General features: G+C 48.0%; 1 pseudogene; it reads right to left on the bottom strand.

The window, feature by feature from the left end:
• Nucleotides 1-210: 210 nt before the first annotated feature.
• On the bottom strand, nucleotides 211-1,055 carry LOC121835314 (annotated as a pseudogene).
• Nucleotides 1,056-15,682: the final 14,627 nt, after the last annotated feature.

Here is a 15,682-nt window from a genome sequence, read left to right as displayed (position 1 = left end):
GTTTTACGAAATGCCAAGTTATCAAATAAATACTTCAAATACATACAATCCACAGCGTGCTTATCGCCAAGACTCGTAGCATTTAAATAAATAGATGAAAAGATATTTTTCTAAAGGAAAACAAACACTATCCGATAGTGATAAGTAAATTGTGCTTGCATCATCCAAGATCAGATATTACAAAGGCACACCTCGCAGCCCGTGGGCTGTTCACACGATCTTATCAAGATCTGCTTAACATTCGATTTTGATTATACGGTATCCCTGCTTTTCCGTGCGAAGATTTTACCGTTTTCTGCCTGGCAAACTGATACGTTTTTTCCTCGGCTTTTCCCTTCAGCATCCAGAGAGGCTTTTTATTCATGGCGGTCAGGTTGTCAAGAAACCAGATACCAGATTGCGCATCTTTTAGATATTTCCTTTCTGCTAGCCACAGTTCTCGGGTTGCTCGTGAGACAAACCGAACCAGTACAGCAGGTGCTTTTCCATTTTTCGAAGGAAGCCGGTGAAGACCCTCCACATCTTTCTCGGTTAGTTCTGGCGGTTCTAGTTTATTCGCTACGTCATTCAGCGTATTCAGAAGATTCTCATTGGCGCTTAAAGGCCGACCTACAAAACCATTTTCCGCGGGAGAAGAGGTTTCCTCCTTGCCACCCAGAAAGGAGGAAACCCCTTCTCCTTTCCACGGAGACTAGCTTCCGTGTTTTTTAAGGGCAGTAAATTCTTTTGATTGGTGGCCCATTTTTTTAAAGATTTCGTCGTACTGACTTGATATCAACTTAGTTGACGCTTCGATTTGACCAACTGTCTCTTTAATTGACATTAGTGTATCCACTTTCGTACTTAAAATTATAATTTTGGCAAGTTTTTTTTGTTAATAGCAGCTAGCTCCTGTACAAGTTGAGGATCGTGCTCCGGCTCCTGTTTTCCAGGGCTGTGTACGCCTCGGTTTTTCGCTGTCAAGCAAGTTTGGCAGTTCCATGCATTCTTGTTTGAATTTTTATTTTAGCCTTTGGAATTACTTTCGCCCGAGCATGACCCTACGTGATAGCCATATCTGCAGTCCGAGCATGTTAAGAACTTTGTAATTTCTGTCGGTAGTTGTTCGTTACATGACAAGCAGAGTTCTGGGTTTGACATAGTCTTATTCGCCATTCAAATGACGAGTGAACAAGGACCAGCACTTTTAGCAGCAGCAGCGTCGACAAAATGCCAAAGTAATTGCTCAAAATTAACCAGCACCAACTTGCAAGTTTTTTTAAGACGACTTTAGCTTCCGAGAGGAAGCGTGGACGCTGCCGCTGCTGAGTGCGTTTGAAGATTATTCTGATGGCCGTCTTTTTTATAGGCGTTTTTCTTTGACGTCTGGATCGGACAATCCAATCGCAGGCTGGAATCGGCAGCTCGAGGATGTCAGTGTCGACAGGCAGGCTGGTGGTATCAGCGACGATAGGCAGCACAAGCACGAGGGGCCAAGTACACCAATATCTGCAAGCTTTTTTAAGACAATTTTAGCTGCAGAGAGGAAGCGTGGACACTACCACTGCTGAGTGCGTTTGAAGATTATTCTGATGGCCGTCTTTTTTTATAGGCGTTTTCCTGTAACGTGTGGATCCGTCACAGAATATGGCGTATTCGCTTCGATATTCGAAAGTCCCGAATATTCGCGCAACCATAGCAATTTCATTTGATCTGGCTGTCGGATGCTAATGTGCAGCTACCATTTTTCGCCGCTCGTCGGTTATAAGTATGCGGTCGTAACGGCCGAGGCCCCACAGTGGCCGTCTTGAGTATGTTTAAACGTGCTGGTTTTCATGTTAGTGTTATACATTCAGATACTAACGCTTCATCGCTGTCTTTTAAGCCGCGGTGACACTGATTATACGCCAAAAAAAGTCCGCAGACTCCGGCTTGGCAGCGTTCCTTCCTCGTGTGACGTCACATTGGTCATACAAGAACCTGTCTACATAAGCATACATATGTATAAACCAACACATGCTTCGAACATTCTTGAAGCACGTGCGCAGCTAATTTTGTCATTATGCCTGCCGCGAACACCGCGTCCCTTCTGTGATGAAGTGTTAGCTCCGGCCGGACGTAATTGTGCACGCTGGTGGTGCATCGTACAAACGACAATCCGCATACATATTCGAACGCGAGTTACCGCAAGATTCGTGCTTCGAATGCCGCATCGTGGCAGTGAGTTCGAGGAGGTAAACTTGGTACGCGGCATTCGAACCACGAACCCGTGTTTGCAGACTGTCTTTTGTATAATGCATGAGCAGTGATGGTGCGAACGCGAGCTCTCTATCTCTACCCCTCGCTTCGAAGTCGGCCAGCGAGAAGCGCAATGCGAATGGCTGAAAATGGCTGGCTGCAATTCCTCTAGAACAGTTACGAGCACCTCTGGAAACAGACGCTACCCGATTCATATGCTCCTTGCATTTTGTGGAAAGTGGCTACATTGAGCTCATAGCTGTCAAAAGGGGAATCCCATTTCATTTAGTTCAGCGACGTATCGTCCACATTTGTTTGTTTTTTTCAGTGATAATTGTAAAAAAAATGTAAATATCGCAAAATGTGTGAAAAAAAAAACAAAAAAGAAAAACAGGTACGCTTGCACTAATGATTCAACTTGGGCCCGCTGTGTGTTAAGCGGACATCTTTCCACTGAGCTACTCGGGAAACCCTCTCATTAGTAATAATGCAACCGGTCAACTGTAGGTTGGAAAGTTTGCTGCCGATTTTCCGCCAGCAAAAGCACACCCGGGTTGAAGTCGGGCAGCACCACGCATTGGCCACATTCGCATATATATATAGTTAAGAAATTGTACGCGTGCATATTCAACTCGAAGTACGCACTTCGTGCTTGACGTTTGCGCGAGCGATGTCTTCAGCCACGAGAAGGGCTAACGGCTCAGCGACGTCTTCGTGCACAAATCGGCTTCGTGGCTGGGCGTGCCGTACGGGCTCAATGCCATTTCTTTTTATCGGTTTAACGTTTCTCTTTCGAAGGAAGAGAGATTCGCCGGTATCGCGAACGACAGTTCTGAAGTAGAGGTCCCAGGTCCGTCGTCCGCTGCCATCACCGTCCAGCCCGCGAGACCCACGATATATACGCGATACGACGCCATGTTGAGAATTATGTAGTGAACGCGCAGAATCCTTCCGGTTCTCTGTGCAGCTTTTTTTTTTTTTTTTTTTATCAACGCAATTGCAGCTTTTTGAAAGTCACAAAAATAGGTTTCATATTTTTTTCTATTTTTAGTATTGACTGTGTGCCTTCAATGACCGATGACTTTGATTAAATTTGGTGGTCGCGTCGAAACCTTAGAAAACGGCCCGTGACCACGGAGAAGAGAGTGAGCGCTACACAAACCTTCCAGTTCTTGATGGACGGTTTTTTGGGCGGAAAGAAACCGAATTTCGAGTCCCAAATTATGCTCTGAGTAGTTGGGCTCTCGTATGTCACGTACAACTAAAAACCTCGGCGAGCATAAATACCTTGTCAGTGTCCCTTTAAAGTAATAATCTTTATTGCAGTCTCGTCTTGTTTCTTCGATAATAAAGCATCTTTTTTTTTTTCACTTTTACAGCATGGAATTTTTTTTTTTATAGCTGATGCACACGACGGACCGAATTGCGATTTTCGTCCGCGGACCGTGTACTATGTGACGTCACGTCACCGATTCCTGCGATCCGCATTTCGCCCGCAAAAGTGCGGACTGATAAAATCGAGCGCCTTTTCACTCCCAGATTTTTTGCGGGTAATTGACTCGAAAAAACGTTTAATCTAGCAACGGTACAATCTTTTTTTTTTTTTTTGTTATTTGTGGACGATAAAAACAAACATTTATGGCTCATCATTGTGTTTTGTGCGTTCGCTGGTTCATTTTGTCGCGCGATTCCTGGATCCAGGCGTGAAAGGAACCCGGCTGACGCAACGCAGGCTCCGGTACAGCTCAGGGTCCATGTAAAGAAGATTCTGTCAAAACTCGTCTAGCACGCCGCTATAATTCTTACACGTCCAATCAGCTTTTCATCGAACAAGACATTTATTGTGGCAGTGGTGTACTTAAATTTTGTGCATGAGGGCGGAGTGCGTTTCATGCGCCTGCTCGCTGACGCTGGTCAGTGTGCTTAAATACATTTATTTGGGTACACATGCAGAACGGTCAGGGCAGTAGCGCTTCCCAGGTGACGGAGATGTTGGTGTACGTTAGGAAAACCAGCATGTTTTTGTTTGTTTTTTGTTTTTTTGTTTTTAGGTTGGAGAAACATAGCAGGAGTTGTGACACTTTGTGTAAGGCGGGCGCGTTTTCGGCCCTGGTCATATCATTGTGTGTCAACATAGTTTTGCGGGTGTTGACAATATCCCTGTCTACCAGTTCTCTAAAACGTGAGCCGCCTGTGGCGACCGTCAAGCTGCGGTAGAGCAGCGTTCCCAGTATGGATGTTTCTGTGTCAGAGGCTCGAAGCTCACAGCACACCATCTCGGTGTTAGTGCGTCGCAATGCGTGATCAACCTGCGCCATGGTTCCTAATAGGCAACTTTAGCATGTCATAGCCCCAGGCTACCGTACGCTGGGGCATTGCGACCAGTGGTTGTCGCTCCACCTTCGAAGCATGATTTTTAGCGCGCTCCAGGAGCGTTGCCGTGGGTATACAGTAGCCTGCTGTAACGCTAAGCAAGAACTTCATAAAAACGCCATCAGCAGGTTCGTTTTTTTTTATTTATTTATTTCTCTGTCAAGGCGTATTTATCATACAGTATAATACACACGTCTATGGTGTTATTCGTATCGTCGAGACGCGCCTCGCCAAAGACTGCCCGTTCTAAGCACACCTCACGATCGCCACGCAGAAGCACTTAAAAATGCCACGAGCATTTTTTATTTGCCTTTGTAATTAACTGAAAGCAGGAAGGCGTAGTCTGTCTTTCGTAAGTGCTTGGACCAGCTGTCGTGTTCCTTGTCACGGTATTTTTCGAGCATAAAATGCGAACCCGTTCCCTGTGGCTATGTCCATCGCTCGATACACTGTTGCGCGAGCAGTTCCCTTCCTACTTTCTGGAAAGAATTGAAAACTTTCGTAGATTGCATGCGAGTGCTTTGCAACACCAGCGGTACCTTTTGCCCTCACGTTGAAAACATATTGTGCTGGCGACCATATATACAGTTATTATAATGTACGCTAGAGGCAGACTTGTACACGTTACTGAAAAATAGTAAGGAATTACATTTACAATTACTCAAGGCTAAATTGTAATTTATTACAATTACAATTACCCTTCCATGAAAGTAAGTGACCGTTACCCCAAAAAGTAATCCGTTACTTTCGTGGCGTTACTTTCAACAATATCGTCTTCAATTAAGAAATAAAGGGAAGAGGGTTATTCAGGTTCTTATTGTTGCTACCTGTTCCATTTGCGCAGCGGCGGCGGCGGAGTATCGGGTATCGTTTATGGAGTCATCGGACCGATGGACTAAAATTCTCTATTCTTGAAATCGCAAAGCCGTAGAAGTCATCATACATCTAGCCAAAACTAGAATAAGAATTGATTTATGTCCATCTTAATATACCGGCATATATTGCCAGACCACAGCAAAACATAGTTGTAACAGTAAGGTTATATTTAAATAATAAATAAGGTTTGACTCGATATTCTTCTTCCTTTGGTCCTGAACAGGTCGAGCCTCGGTTGAGACGTTGGTGAATAAAAAAAAAGTGTCCACTAAATAAATATAAGTAATAAAAAAAGGACACTCATAACAACAATTAATTAAAACTTCGGTTAAAAAAAATGAAATGAAAACGCACGTTTGCCGTGTGTACCTTTCTTGGTGCCGTTCAAAAACGCACGTGTTCTACAGATAGACGTCCGCTGATGCCACGGGCGGCGAAGGGCAGAGTACTAAGTAAGCCTCGCTATGGCCCCACTCTCGAGTTTCACTCTCTCCCCAAGCCCGGAATATCAAGTCTACGTCAGCCACTATTATGCGTATTTGTAAAAATACCTGCTTCAGATAAGATACGTCCTGCTGGGGGAAAAACAGGAAGAAGAAGAAAGGAAGACTATTACCATTTTTAAAGTGCTCGCAAAAAGCTGACTCACAAAAACAGTGACTGAGATGCAGATAACCTGGCTGGAATTTACAAATAAATTGGGCCACCTTTAGAAGTTGGACTACAAAAAAGTAAGAATCATTTAAAACAGGGTAAAATAAAGTGAAAGAAGCAGAAAAAAATACATCCTGTTTTCGAGAAGATGATAAGTGTGCAGCAACAAACGAGGATGCTTGTGGCAATAGCACCTTCACATATTATCACATCTCTTTTAGTGGACACAACACCAGTCGTTGTCTGGTGTTGTGACATAATGAAAATGGTCGTAGTCATTATAAACGAGACGGACATTGTTAATTCTTGCCTGTGCGCTTACCGTCTGGAGCTTCTCGAAGAGGTACACAATCACGTTGCGTCCTCCTCTCCCCGTTTTCGATCACACAAAAAAAAGGACAAAAAAAAAAAAAAAGCGGATATAACTTGCCCCCCCACTCTCTTTTTCTTTTTTAGTAGAAATGTTGATTTTTTTTTGTTTTTTTTTTTTTACATTGTTGTCAGGCTCTAAAAAAATAGATTTAGGAGCTTGGTGTTGCAAACAAAAAAGGCTTTGCGGAACTGAAGGGTGCCAAGCCTCCCTTTGCGCATGACAGTGTCACTGCGCTCGACTTTACCAAAATAAAAACAACCCTCCCTTTAGAAAGGGGGGGGGGGGGGTTCTGACAGAAAAATGTAACGGATTACAAGGAATCCGTTACGTCAAAAATGTAAGGGAATTACTTTAAAATTACTCTAGAAAATATGTAATTATTCCGTTACTAAATTACTGATAAATGTAAGGGATTACAAGTAATTTCGTTACTCGTAACGGATTACGTACAAGTCTGGCTAGAGGTTCAAGCGGCGCTAGCGTGCTGACGCAAACTGAAGCACACTCTTAATCTAGGGCCACCTAGGGAGCCACCTATAGCCGTGACAAATAAGATCCAACTTGTCACGGCAAATTTTGGGGCCACCTAAAATTGCCAGCCCGTTTGCCGTCCTTTTTTAGGTGGCCCCAAAATTTGCCGTGACAAGTTGGATCTTGCTGGCCCGTTTTTTAGCTGGCCCGTTTTCTAGCGGGCCCGTCTTCTAGGTGGCCCGTTTTCTAGCTGACCCGTTTTCTAGCTGGCCCGTTTTCTAGCTGGCCCGTTTTCTAGCTGGCCCGTTTTCTAGCTGGCCCGTCTTCTAGGTGGCCCGTTTTCTAGCTGGCCCGTTTTCTAGCTGGCCCGTTTTCTAGCTGGCCCGTTTTCTAGCTGGCCCGTTTTCTAGCTGGCCCGTCTTCTAGGTGGCCCGTTTTCTAGCTGGCCCGTTTTCTAGCTGGCCCGTTTTCTAGCTGGCCCGTTTTCTAGCTGGCCCGTTTTCTAGCTGGCCCGTTTTCTAGCTGGCCCGTTTTCTAGCTGGCCCGTTTTCTAGCTGGCCCGTCTTCTAGGTGGCCCGTTTTCTAGCTGGCCCGTTTTCTAGCTGGCCCGTTTTCTAGCTGGCCCGTTTTCTAGCTGGCCCGTTTTCTAGCTGGCCCGTTTTCTAGCTGGCCCGTTTTCTAGCTGGCCCGTTTTCTAGCTGGCCCGTCTTCTAGGTGGCCCGTTTTCTAGCTGGCCCGTTTTCTAGCTGGCCCGTTTTCTAGCTGGCCCGTTTTCTAGCTGGCCCGTTTTCTAGCTGGCCCGTCTTCTAGGTGGCCCGTTTTCTAGCTGGCCCGTTTTCTAGCTGGCCCGTTTTCTAGCTGGCCCGTTTTCTAGCTGGCCCGTTTTCTAGCTGGCCCGTTTTCTAGCTGGCCCGTTTTCTAGCTGGCCCGTTTTCTAGCTGGCCCGTCTTCTAGGTGGCCCGTTTTCTAGCTGGCCCGTTTTCTAGCTGGCCCGTTTTCTAGCTGGCCCGTTTTCTAGCTGGCCCGTCTTCTAGGTGGCCCGTTTTCTAGCTGGCCCGTTTTCTAGCTGGCCCGTTTTCTAGCTGGCCCGTTTTCTAGCTGGCCCGTTTTCTAGCTGGCCCGTTTTCTAGCTGGCCCGTTTTCTAGCTGGCCCGTTTTCTAGCTGGCCCGTCTTCTAGGTGGCCCGTTTTCTAGCTGGCCCGTTTTCTAGCTGGCCCGTTTTCTAGCTGGCCCGTTTTCTAGCTGGCCCGTTTTCTAGCTGGCCCGTTTTCTAGCTGGCCCGTTTTCTAGCTGGCCCGTTTTCTAGCTGGCCCGTCTTCTAGGTGGCCCGTTTTCTAGCTGGCCCGTTTTCTAGCTGGCCCGTTTTCTAGCTGGCCCGTTTTCTAGCTGGCCCGTTTTCTAGCTGGCCCGTTTTCTAGCTGGCCCGTTTTCTAGCTGGCCCGTCTTCTAGGTGGCCCGTTTTCTAGCTGGCCCGTTTTCTAGCTGGCCCGTCTTCTAGGTGGCCCGTTTTCTAGCTGGCCCGTTTTCTAGCTGGCCCGTTTTCTAGCTGGCCCGTTTTCTAGCTGGCCCGTTTTCTAGCTGGCCCGTTTTCTAGCTGGCCCGTTTTCTAGCTGGCCCGTCTTCTAGGTGGCCCGTTTTCTAGCTGGCCCGTTTTCTAGCTGGCCCGTTTTCTAGCTGGCCCGTTTTCTAGCTGGCCCGTTTTCTAGCTGGCCCGTTTTCTAGCTGGCCCGTTTTCTAGCTGGCCCGTTTTCTAGCTGGCCCGTCTTCTAGGTGGCCCGTTTTCTAGCTGGCCCGTTTTCTAGCTGGCCCGTTTTCTAGCTGGCCCGTTTTCTAGCTGGCCCGTTTTCTAGCTGGCCCGTTTTCTAGCTGGCCCGTTTTCTAGCTGGCCCGTCTTCTAGGTGGCCCGTTTTCTAGCTGGCCCGTTTTCTAGCTGGCCCGTCTTCTAGGTGGCCCGTTTTCTAGCTGGCCCGTTTTCTAGCTGGCCCGTTTTCTAGCTGGCCCGTTTTCTAGCTGGCCCGTTTTCTAGCTGGCCCGTTTTCTAGCTGGCCCGTTTTCTAGCTGGCCCGTCTTCTAGGTGGCCCGTTTTCTAGCTGGCCCGTTTTCTAGCTGGCCCGTTTTCTAGCTGGCCCGTTTTCTAGCTGGCCCGTTTTCTAGCTGGCCCGTTTTCTAGCTGGCCCGTCTTCTAGGTGGCCCGTTTTCTAGCTGGCCCGTTTTCTAGCTGGCCCGTTTTCTAGCTGGCCCGTTTTCTAGCTGGCCCGTTTTCTAGCTGGCCCGTTTTCTAGCTGGCCCGTCTTCTAGGTGGCCCGTTTTCTAGCTGGCCCGTTTTCTAGCTGGCCCGTCTTCTAGGTGGCCCGTTTTCTAGCTGGCCCGTCTTCTAGCTGGCCCGTTTTCTAGCTGGCCCGTTTTCTAGCTGGCCCGTTTTCTAGCTGGCCCGTTTTCTAGCTGGCCCGTTTTCTAGCTGGCCCGTCTTCTAGGTGGCCCGTTTTCTAGCTGGCCCGTTTTCTAGCTGGCCCGTTTTCTAGCTGGCCCGTTTTCTAGCTGGCCCGTTTTCTAGCTGGCCCGTTTTCTAGCTGGCCCGTTTTCTAGCTGGCCCGTTTTCTAGCTGGCCCGTCTTCTAGGTGGCCCGTTTTCTAGCTGGCCCGTTTTCTAGCTGGCCCGTTTTCTAGCTGGCCCGTTTTCTAGCTGGCCCGTTTTCTAGCTGGCCCGTTTTCTAGCTGGCCCGTTTTCTAGCTGGCCCGTCTTCTAGGTGGCCCGTTTTCTAGCTGGCCCGTTTTCTAGCTGGCCCGTCTTCTAGGTGGCCCGTTTTCTAGCTGGCCCGTTTTCTAGCTGGCCCGTTTTCTAGCTGGCCCGTTTTCTAGCTGGCCCGTTTTCTAGCTGGCCCGTTTTCTAGCTGGCCCGTTTTCTAGCTGGCCCGTCTTCTAGGTGGCCCGTTTTCTAGCTGGCCCGTTTTCTAGCTGGCCCGTTTTCTAGCTGGCCCGTTTTCTAGCTGGCCCGTTTTCTAGCTGGCCCGTTTTCTAGCTGGCCCGTTTTCTAGCTGGCCCGTTTTCTAGCTGGCCCGTTTTCTAGCTGGCCCGTCTTCTAGGTGGCCCGTTTTCTAGCTGGCCCGTTTTCTAGCTGGCCCGTTTTCTAGCTGGCCCGTTTTCTAGCTGGCCCGTTTTCTAGCTGGCCCGTTTTCTAGCTGGCCCGTTTTCTAGCTGGCCCGTTTTCTAGCTGGCCCGTCTTCTAGGTGGCCCGTTTTCTAGCTGGCCCGTTTTCTAGCTGGCCCGTTTTCTAGCTGGCCCGTTTTCTAGCTGGCCCGTTTTCTAGCTGGCCCGTTTTCTAGCTGGCCCGTTTTCTAGCTGGCCCGTCTTCTAGGTGGCCCGTTTTCTAGCTGGCCCGTTTTCTAGCTGGCCCGTCTTCTAGGTGGCCCGTTTTCTAGCTGGCCCGTTTTCTAGCTGGCCCGTTTTCTAGCTGGCCCGTTTTCTAGCTGGCCCGTTTTCTAGCTGGCCCGTTTTCTAGCTGGCCCGTTTTCTAGCTGGCCCGTCTTCTAGGTGGCCCGTTTTCTAGCTGGCCCGTTTTCTAGCTGGCCCGTTTTCTAGCTGGCCCGTTTTCTAGCTGGCCCGTTTTCTAGCTGGCCCGTTTTCTAGCTGGCCCGTTTTCTAGCTGGCCCGTTTTCTAGCTGGCCCGTCTTCTAGGTGGCCCGTTTTCTAGCTGGCCCGTTTTCTAGCTGGCCCGTTTTCTAGCTGGCCCGTTTTCTAGCTGGCCCGTTTTCTAGCTGGCCCGTTTTCTAGCTGGCCCGTTTTCTAGCTGGCCCGTCTTCTAGGTGGCCCGTTTTCTAGCTGGCCCGTTTTCTAGCTGGCCCGTCTTCTAGCTGGCCCGTTTTCTAGCTGGCCCGTTTTCTAGCTGGCCCGTTTTCTAGCTGGCCCGTTTTCTAGCTGGCCCGTTTTCTAGCTGGCCCGTTTTCTAGCTGGCCCGTTTTCTAGCTGGCCCGTCTTCTAGGTGGCCCGTTTTCTAGCTGGCCCGTTTTCTAGCTGGCCCGTTTTCTAGCTGGCCCGTTTTCTAGCTGGCCCGTTTTCTAGCTGGCCCGTTTTCTAGCAGGCCCGTTTTCTAGCTGGCCCGTCTTCTAGGTGGCCCGTTTTCTAGCTGGCCCGTTTTCTAGCTGGCCCGTCTTCTAGGTGGCCCGTTTTCTAGCTGGCCCGTTTTCTAGCTGGCCCGTTTTCTAGCTGGCCCGTTTTCTAGCTGGCCCGTTTTCTAGCTGGCCCGTTTTCTAGCTGGCCCGTTTTCTAGCTGGCCCGTCTTCTAGGTGGCCCGTTTTCTAGCTGGCCCGTTTTCTAGCTGGCCCGTTTTCTAGCTGGCCCGTTTTCTAGCTGGCCCGTTTTCTAGCTGGCCCGTTTTCTAGCTGGCCCGTTTTCTAGCTGGCCCGTTTTCTAGCTGGCCCGTCTTCTAGGTGGCCCGTTTTCTAGCTGGCCCGTTTTCTAGCTGGCCCGTTTTCTAGCTGGCCCGTTTTCTAGCTGGCCCGTTTTCTAGCTGGCCCGTTTTCTAGCTGGCCCGTTTTCTAGCTGGCCCGTCTTCTAGGTGGCCCGTTTTCTAGCTGGCCCGTTTTCTAGCTGGCCCGTCTTCTAGGTGGCCCGTTTTCTAGCTGGCCCGTTTTCTAGCTGGCCCGTTTTCTAGCTGGCCCGTTTTCTAGCTGGCCCGTTTTCTAGCTGGCCCGTTTTCTAGCTGGCCCGTTTTCTAGCTGGCCCGTTTTCTAGCTGGCCCGTCTTCTAGGTGGCCCGTTTTCTAGCTGGCCCGTTTTCTAGCTGGCCCGTTTTCTAGCTGGCCCGTTTTCTAGCTGGCCCGTTTTCTAGCTGGCCCGTTTTCTAGCTGGCCCGTCTTCTAGGTGGCCCGTTTTCTAGCTGGCCCGTTTTCTAGCTGGCCCGTTTTCTAGGTGGCCCGTTTTCTAGCTGGCCCGTTTTCTAGCTGGCCCGTTTTCTAGCTGGCCCGTCTTCTAGGTGGCCCGTTTTCTAGCTGGCCCGTTTTCTAGCTGGCCCGTCTTCTAGGTGGCCCGTTTTCTAGCTGGCCCGTTTTCTAGCTGGCCCGTTTTCTAGCTGGCCCGTTTTCTAGCTGGCCCGTTTTCTAGCTGGCCCGTTTTCTAGCTGGCCCGTCTTCTAGGTGGCCCGTTTTCTAGCTGGCCCGTTTTCTAGCTGGCCCGTTTTCTAGCTGGCCCGTTTTCTAGCTGGCCCGTTTTCTAGCTGGCCCGTTTTCTAGCTGGCCCGTCTTCTAGGTGGCCCGTTTTCTGCTGGCTATGAAAATGTCCCGTCGTCCACTCCCCCGTAGAGTATCTCGGAGGGTCCAGGACTGTGATCCACGAAGAAAGCCAGGGAATTGAGAAGTACAGCAAATATTCACCGTAAAAATAAAGCTGTGACGTACCACTAAGCCTGACGTCTTCTTGTGAGACATCATGCACATAGTCACGTCCAGTCTTGTACACGTTACTTAAAAAAAGTAATCGATTACAATTACTATTACTATTGGCTAAAAAGTATTCGATTAGAATACTTGATTACTCGACGGCAAAAGTAATTGGACATTACTTAAAGAAGTAATCGTTACTTTTCCGATTACTTTATTGTGTGAAGACACATCTTTAGCGCTCATAACAATGAACTACTCCCAACCTATATTTCGGATTTGCACAAGTATTGAAGAAGAAAAACTGGCTCCCTCTTCGTGGTCGTTGCACTTTCACAATGCGGACACAAGCATAGGATTCGTTTGAAGACGTTGAATGATTTGGGCGTTCGCCAGTGTGCGTGTGTGTGCGGGGGGGGGGGGGGGAGGGAGCTAAGGGGGTTCGCTTGAGCAAGGGTTCTCACTCAAAGTTTGCGTCGCTCATTTTATTACTCACATGTGGATGAGCTCGCATGTCATACAAAAGAGCAGCAGCTCCAGGATTTGAAACGGATCATGTGTAGTATCCATTGGCGGAAGAAAACGCCCCGACCACTTCTGAACTCGAAACATTGCTTGTCACAAAGACCACGTAGGGGAAATGGGGAAATATTTCAACTGCCTTTGTTATATTTTGCATCCGCTTTAGGCATTCTTCGGTTCTGGTTCTCCTACGGGCTGCGAGTAGGTACCCTAAGCAGGATTTTTTTTTTATTTCTGTGTGTGTGTGCGTGAGGGGGCTAGTTTGAACGAAGCACTCACAAAGCTACATTCTGCTTCCTCAAACTTCGCCCTGAATGGCCTTTGTCACGCACTGCGGCTTCCCTGGGGCTTCACACTCCCAATCCCAACTCGAAAAAAAAAAAAAACTGACATTTCACAGATACTGTACATAGCAAGAGACTTTCCTTGTTTCCAACAGCTCCGCAAAAATCTTTCTTTTTTTCCGATCGAAAAAAAAAGCAAATTTTATTTTTGTCAATTGATAAAAAAAAAGCGTGTACCGGAGGGGGGGGGTCCCGTGGACAAATTGTAATGATTACAAGTAATTTTATTACTTCGAAAAGTAATCAGATTACTCTTGTGATTACTGCCTAATAAAAGTAATCAACTGATTACAAAAGTACTCCCAAAAGTAATCGATTACAAGTAATTTGATTACTTGTAATGCGTACGGTACAAGTCTGGTCACGTCGCAACTTTATTTTTGAGTCGCAAAATATATTGGAAAAGTATTGCTAAGCTCAACTTGTATACTTTAGAGATTGACTTCCCGAGTGCTCTAGGGGAAAGTAAATATACAGGAATTGTCTCAAGAGCAAGGCCGATGGTTTCTAAACGTTTAAAAGAACAGTCGGTCCGGCAGGTAAACAATCCATTTATTTGTTTAAATTAGATGCACAGCTGAAGATACAGGTGGTGCTTTGTTCTAATAAATACCAAATTCAAACAATTAAATAGAAACATAGATGAAAACTTGTGTCACTTGCTGAAACATTGGTGGAAGCATGGTCGTTGCTTTCACTTGACACATATGGTGAACTAGGACTTGCCGCAGTTGAAGGTGCGCTCTCCGAGCCATAAGTGTTGCAGTCAGCCGGAGCTTCGTGCCACAAGACGGGTCTCCGCGGAACGTCCGAAGGCCAGTTCAGTTGCCTCTGTCGTCAAGGCACGATGCTGCTGCGATTAAGATTTTCAGCATTTTATTATAAGAGAATAAGGGAGAGGGAACATGTCTTGGTATATTAATTATGTTCTAAAATTTAACAAACAGCTTTTTTTTTTTCAAAGGTAGCTTGCTGGACGTTAGAGTCTATTCAGATGCTGAGTCATCGGCCACAAACATGACCGCTAACATAACGTTTATTCATATGCTCTACGGAAAAAAAAAGCAAAAGAAATTTGCCAATAATATAACCGCTTTGCTTTCGGCTGCTATGCTTGTTTGTAGTTACTCGACATTAAAAAGCAGTCTGACGTCATATGGATAGACGCTATAGCTTTGATGACAGTTTGAAGAGTGGGAACACAACAGTAAATCTTGACGCCACCTGCAGGCAGGGGAGCTGAGGTTGTCCACTGGCCAGGATCTACAGGTCCATGGCTGAATCATACAGGCTGCGTCATAAAACGCTGGCTAAATCGTTGCTCAAAAACTACACGTTGCACATAAAAAGCTAATTTAGTTTAATATGAAAATTTATAAAGTTTGATGCTCAAATAATTCTGGTGTCAAAAAATTTTGAACAATTAACTTTCTGTAATTACTAAATTTAAAAGTATGGTCAGGTCAAGGTAAAGACCTTGCTAAACTGCGTAAAATATTGTAGAACAAATAGTTTGACATTTTATTTTCAAAAATATTGTTTAATACAATGCATTTCTTAAATTCAGTTACCCTAATGAAAGCTTATAAACTCATTCACACAAAAAGAACGTTTCGGCCGACGTCGACGGCCGCGTGAGCAATGGGTGGACGCACAAGGGCAAACTTAGAGTATTCTAGATCTTTCATTCATTATCAATTTTAGTATAAATGTTCCTTGTGTGGCCGTCCTCCTTTGCTCAACGCGATTGTCGACGCCGGCCAAGACGCACGACTATATACCTCGGACGGGCAAGCTGATGAGTGCGCCGTATACGCCGTGCTCTAACGGCGGACACTTCGGCAAAAGAAAAGTACACCCCTATAAACTATTTACACCTTGCCGCTGTAAAATGCGGGTGGCCACCGTCGAGGCAAAGCCGGCTAGCTTTCTTTGCCTCACCTTACCATAGGCAAACCGTAAGGGCTGCGACTGTGACCCGATAACTTTAAAAATTGTCACCCACCACGAGTGCTTGTGCACAGCCGAGCCGGCGTCAAACGCGAAGAGTCCGCGCTTGTAGCCGTTATGGTAAGTCCATGCTAAGGTGAAACGAAGTAAACCTGTTTTCCGCTTTCCACCAGCTACGCCAGCCGGTATCTGAATAATATAAAAAGAGGCGATTCCAAACGTGCTCTTTAGAATACAAAAGATTCTCTGTTGGCGAGAACACAAGTTACTAGTTAGGAACTCTTTCAGCAATGGACTCTAATTCGTTATTCGCCAGTTAGCTACATAATTACCCAGTCGGTTATGTTGAAGAGGACTGTGCCCGCAGTAACGGCACCAGCCAAGTTGGCTCAGTAGGGGTGGTCGTGCTGGTCGTGCCGCCAGATCAGCGGGCCGTGTGAACCCATCGCATTCACATGTTTCCTCATGGTTACACCGCCCGCGTCAAATTCCTTTGGTATCTTTCGACGTGAGCCATCCTAAAGAACTA

This window comes from Ixodes scapularis, unplaced genomic scaffold, assembly GCF_016920785.2.
Source record: "Ixodes scapularis isolate PalLabHiFi unplaced genomic scaffold, ASM1692078v2 PGA_scaffold12__126_contigs__length_90152505, whole genome shotgun sequence".
Taxonomy (NCBI): Eukaryota; Metazoa; Arthropoda; class Arachnida; order Ixodida; family Ixodidae; genus Ixodes; species Ixodes scapularis.
Note: the sequence above shows the minus strand (reverse complement) of the source record. Positions and strands in the feature narration are given on the sequence as shown.